This window comes from Argiope bruennichi, chromosome 7 (assembly GCF_947563725.1).
Source record: "Argiope bruennichi chromosome 7, qqArgBrue1.1, whole genome shotgun sequence".
In the NCBI taxonomy this organism is placed as follows: domain Eukaryota; kingdom Metazoa; phylum Arthropoda; class Arachnida; order Araneae; family Araneidae; genus Argiope; species Argiope bruennichi.
The window spans coordinates 122,041,742-122,047,741 of record NC_079157.1 but is presented as its reverse complement, the minus strand read 5'-3'; positions in this window follow the sequence as shown (position 1 = coordinate 122,047,741).

Here is a 6,000-nt window from a genome sequence, read left to right as displayed (position 1 = left end):
TTAAACAGATGAAATTTGATCTTTACAACAAATCTGCATATTCATATTAAATTTTGAACAAAATCTATTCTGAGAAATTCTGTCTGTCCACTTGTTTGAATATAAGTCAATATGCTAATTACAAAACGAAAATTCCTAGATGACTAAAATTCAGAACACAGATTTAAATAATAAAAGATAAAATCTATAGTGTAGATACCTGTCAAATTATGAGCCAAATCGAACTATGGTTTGACTATCTGTCAACCTAGAAACATGTAAATTGATAACTCAAAAATGCAATATACATCAAATTTGGTATGTGATTTTGTGTTTACTATTGCAGCTCTGTGTCAAATTTTGGTTTCAATAGGATGAAAAAGCACAAATTCAATTTTCGGATACTATTAACCGCATGCCAGGGATTAATCGCCGAGAAAGTCGCCAAGGATCATACGATAGATTCAATAAAAATGCTTCGATGAAGCCAAATGTTAATATATCGCAACTATTGTACGCCAATGCAATGGAAGGTTTTTTTCTGGGAGAATGTCTTAGAAAGATCACCCCTTCTCCTTTTAAATCCAAATATCAATTCATTAAAATTAAATCCAATTTCAATGCAAAACTTTCTTTCAAAGTCATTTTATAAATTGTTATATTGGAAAAATAATTGCAATGCATCTAAACACTGAAAGACTATATTATATTTATTAGGGATTCAATTTATGAATGTGTCATTGTATATAATGCTAATCAATTATCTTCTTAGAATTAAAATCTAGAACTGCATTCAAAATTATCTAAATATAACTTCAGTACAGCAAACACTTAAAAAAAGTAAGAGGAATATTTACTTTCTTAAGATAATTATGTATCTTAAGAAAGGACAACCATTAAGATAAACATATAATTTTTATGAACCATCTTTATCATCGAAGATAAACGGAATCAGGATCGTTGAACCTTCCCAATTACCTTTTATTGAGGATTTTCTAAACAGTTTACAATCTGCAAAAGTGTTTATAATGGTTTATTTGAGAAATCTCTTTCATTTCATTTAAATAAGACTCCAAAAGATGTAATTATCAAACGATATGAATATATCTAACATGAAAAGTTTTGATAAATCAAATAGTTCTTTCAAATATATTTAAAGAATACTAATCATTGCACCCACCTACATCTGCTTTCTCCTTATTATATATCAAGAACAGAAAATAGAAATACATATATAATTTCGTATCATGCAGTTTTCAAATAGTTATATTCAAGTAAGAGATTGCAGGATCCAAATTAACAATAATTCACTAATTTAATAATTATAATTTAGAAATGATTAATCTAAAACTTTTGGATAAACGACAGTTTTTGGTGTATATATGTAATGATTTCTTTGAATGTGCACCCTAGAATTTTGCAACATTGTAAGCATACGCAAGACATCTGAAACTTAAAATATCCAATACATTGAATTCAAAATTATTGCTTTAATAGAAGAATCTAAAAAAAGTATTGATTGGACATACCATTTAAAATTGTTTAGATGTGCTTAAATCAGTGAGAAAAAAAAAATAAGCGTGAAAGACATTTCTTTGAAACACTGCAGATGAATCTATCGATAAGTAACTTCCATCGTATATACTGTCCTTTCATCTGGGCTTATATTTTAGGTTAAGTTGGGTTAGCGGAACAATATATTTAAAAAATAAAGACATTTAATGTTATGTTCTAATATTTCTAAAAAAAATTCTACCAAGTTTTCGAATCAGAATTCTGTATGCTGTAGAAAAGAATGTTACAGCATACCATTTAGGTATCAATTTCTTTAGCCATATAAATAGATAGTGCACGTTAGTCAGAACAATTAAATTTTTATTTCGTCTTATAAGAATAGGAGATACTTCAAAACGTTAAAGTAAGTTTTGACATTTTAATCAATAGATTCTAATAACTTCATTACATATTTTAGCATCAAAACTTCTAAATAGCAAGAAACAAATTTGACATACCATTATCCCATAAAAGGCTATGACAAACTTTTTGTGAAGCAGTAAACATGCAGCGATAAAACATTCAATATGCTGAACATCGTATTTTTCAAACAAAGATTTTTATTCGAAATATAGAATTACCTCGTTTTTTAAAACACGATTTGTTTTTTCGTTACATAATAAATAATCTAGACCAAGCATTACATTCTAATCAAACATCAGAAGAACAGACAAGCAAAACTGTATCACTGCAAACAACTTTTCCAAAATTTACTCTAGACATGATAATATAGATAACTATAACATACTTCGACGGACGTATTTATTGACTGAACCAGTTTCGCCCATGTTTATCCAACAATATTTTTCTTTATCTATTCACCGTAAAAGCAAGACTTTTCTAGCAGAATAAAATGAAATAACTTAAAGAATAAAGTGATCCATACCCAGATTCTGGAAAAAAATATTTCCGTTGGCTACTTCATACTTCTGATTCATATTTTAAGAACTATTTAAATACGGCATTGAATTCCAAACCTTATCAAGGGTTCAGTTTTTCTAAACTATGTTGGGATGTGCGTTTTTGTTTTGATTTTACTTTATTCTCTACATCTAGTTCCCTCTGGAAACAAACAACTTAATGTCATCTTAATTATCAATTACCATTAAAAAGCGAATGAATGTTATAGGTTATATTAAATTCAAAATTTTTATATAAATATCGATATTTTAATAGTCGTTGGAGAGTTAAATATTGATACAAATAAAATAAACAAGCATTTTGATCATAATAATTTGCAATCTCTAGAAGCAATTAAAGTTTTTTTGATATTTATTTTTCTAAACATCTAACGCTCTTTTCAGTTTTTTTTTTGTTTAGTATTAAAATAATGAACTGTGAAATACATTAAATTATAAAGGAATTTATTGCGGCGTTCTTCGTTTAAAAATTAAGATCAAGTTGATTAAGAACTAGGTTCTGAAAAATATTGTATCATTGGTAACAAGGATATATTATTTCTATTATTGAGAATTCAAACATGTCGAGAAGCAAAAGTAAAATTTTTATCTGTTGCACTCAGATGGTGCCTCTCATTTACCATTGAAGAGAGTACATATTTTTGACATTTTATTTTTTAATTTTGATTACTAAAAACTCCTACAGAATAGTAAAAAGATGAGTTTCCCTGAAAAATTACTCTACAGCTTAAAACAATTATATATATATTTATTTTTCGGAAAAATAAACAAGCCCTTGTATTAGGCAAATAATTATGCATCGAATTACTTTTCCGCGTGTAGTACAGAAAAAAGTAAAATAGAAGGGTTAAAAAGATTCCGCATTAATGAACCATAAAACCATAAGTCAGGAGTAATAAAAGCTGCAGAAAAGTGTCTAAATCCAGCATCTTTGAAGGAGTAGTAATACATTTTGATCCAAATCGTCTTTCCGTTCACTTTTCTATTTCCTTAGAAGGTATGCCATAAAATTCTAAATGTTATTCCCGGATTTTGTTTTAAAAAAATATGCTACGATTTTCCTATTTCTCTTATTTGACCAATATACGAGAGCATCTGTTTCTGACTTTTTAAAAGAACATTTCAGATAAGCGATACATTTAGATTCATGGTTAGAAGGTAAGGAAATCTTTAAATTAAATTGAAATATCTTTTGTCTGTTTATATAAAACTGTTTTGTAATGTCAGGTATATCTTATAAAATTCTTAATTGGAAATTTTATCCAGATTTGGAATGCTTAATTTCAATTTCATTGATAAAATAAATTTCAATTGCTGCCCCTCATCCCCGGAAAAAGATTGAAGCATAATAAAGTGATTTTAACATAAAATGGAAATGAATTTTTTACTCTAAATATGGTCTTGACATTAAGAATGTTTCATTACAATATAAATCAAGGAATTGCGATTTTTATTGCATATGCTGTTATAGCTTTAGGAATTTGTGTTTTGTAATGTGTATAAAAATTATTCCTTAATGTAAACAATTTATTTAAAAAAAAAAGTCTGTCGGTTAACCGATAGATAGATTTTATTTCGCTGGACAAAATAGCATCCTTCAAGTATTTACTATTTTGATTCCATAACGGTTAGAGTAGAAAAAAAAATATTGTGGAAGAACATAAATTTGCTTCGAGTTTTCCTGCAAAGTGATACATGATTAAGTTAAAATGTATCAATCTTTGGGTTCAATGTAAAGATCCGAGTTTTATAAGACAATTTCTTCCAAAAATTTAAATGCATAGTAGACTTTAAGGATAGAAAATATTTTCCATTCATGGTTTTAAGCTAATATAATTGTCGAAAAGCTTTTAACATAATAGTTATTGGGAGAAATTGATTTGCATAGTTTAAAAACGAGAGGGAAAAAAATCGGTTTCAAACAGTTATAGGATGAGGAAAAATTCTAGTTGCACATATGTCCGTTCATTTCTAGTTTGATAGTTCCTGCACGAATTCGGCCCATAATTTAAACCTCCTTATGAAATATCGTTGCTAGCTCAAATCGAATCAAATTTACTACAGTTATCTCATTCATAATTAGAAAAATGTTACAATTCAATGTTTATATGACTGGTGATTCTTGATTACAAAGATCAAGATCAGAGAAAATGAGCGTTTACCAATTCTTGCCATCTAAATCATTGCAATAAGTAGTCTTCTAATAAAAAAATTGAAGTTGTAGACTTTATTTCCAATTCATTTGGAATATAGAAATCTTAACGTTTTAAATTTATAGAAACAGCTCAGTTCCTGCACGTAGTAACACTGTCTACAGAATGGCAGATAAATTAGCTCAACACTGTATTGCTTAAAAATAGATGGTAAGTAGCAACAAGTAGTATTTTCTTCAGTTCTAAATGTAATCTTTCGAAATTTAACCGATAGCCGAAGGTAATATTGTTTTTTTAGTGTAAAATATCTGGAGCTTAACTTACCATATCTAAGAAACGAATACAGTTTGTAGTGTAAAATTCAAATCTGTTTATCTGTATCGGAAATCGGCAGATTAATACAAACCTTGGCACAATCCAACGTTTGTTATATGTTCACAAGAACAATGTTCTCATGATAATAAAACCCTGTGCCTATTACCTAATAAAGCAGTGAATGGGATGGAAAATATAACGTGTATGGAAGTATATGCAGAAACTTGACATTTGACCTGAAAATCGGTCCGATTCAAAGACTAGTAAAGACTGATTCATTATCCGACTGGTTTCCAGGATAGAAACGCCCTAACAAATGGAATACAAGAATTTGAAAATTGCATCTTTTATTACATAGAGAGTCAAACTTATCTTTACTTTGAAATACAATTACGATAAAATATATAAGCCAATTTTAAAATAAATGGATCTTGATCACTGATCGATTTATCAAATTAAAGAATACTAAACAAACATCTTGAATTTTAGCTCTGTTAAACCTTCATTATGAAGTGCAAATTTCGGTTTGCACTCGAAATTGCAAATGCTGGCATAAAAGTTTTTTTTATTCAAAATTTAAATACCTCCCATCCAAAAGTGTAGCTAAATTACGTCAGGCTGTTATCTAACATTGCTTGAAAGGAATGTTAGATTTTAATATTCCATATTTTATATATTTAATATTTTGTTCTTAAGGAAACTTGCTTTAACATTTAATACGACTTAGTTCATAAATTTTTTTCCGTTTTTACTAAAGCGGAGAGATGCAAGTAATTCTGCATCATGGGACAGTGAAAAATGATCAATTATCTGTCCACTTCGCTGCAAAAAATTCTTATAATACAATTTTTCGAATCAGACTACAAATGCTTTTAGAATTTGAATAGGAAAAAGTCGCCTTAAGATGGTGTATTCGCTGCTCATCAATTCAAAAAACGAGTTCAATAAGAAGGCAGTGTAAAAAGCACACAATTTTAGACATTGCTCTTTCTATCCAGGTGCAAAGAGTTTAGCTTAAAAATAAATTATAAACAGAAATAGCATTGAGAAAGGTTCCAGAGAAGACACTATTTACTTTT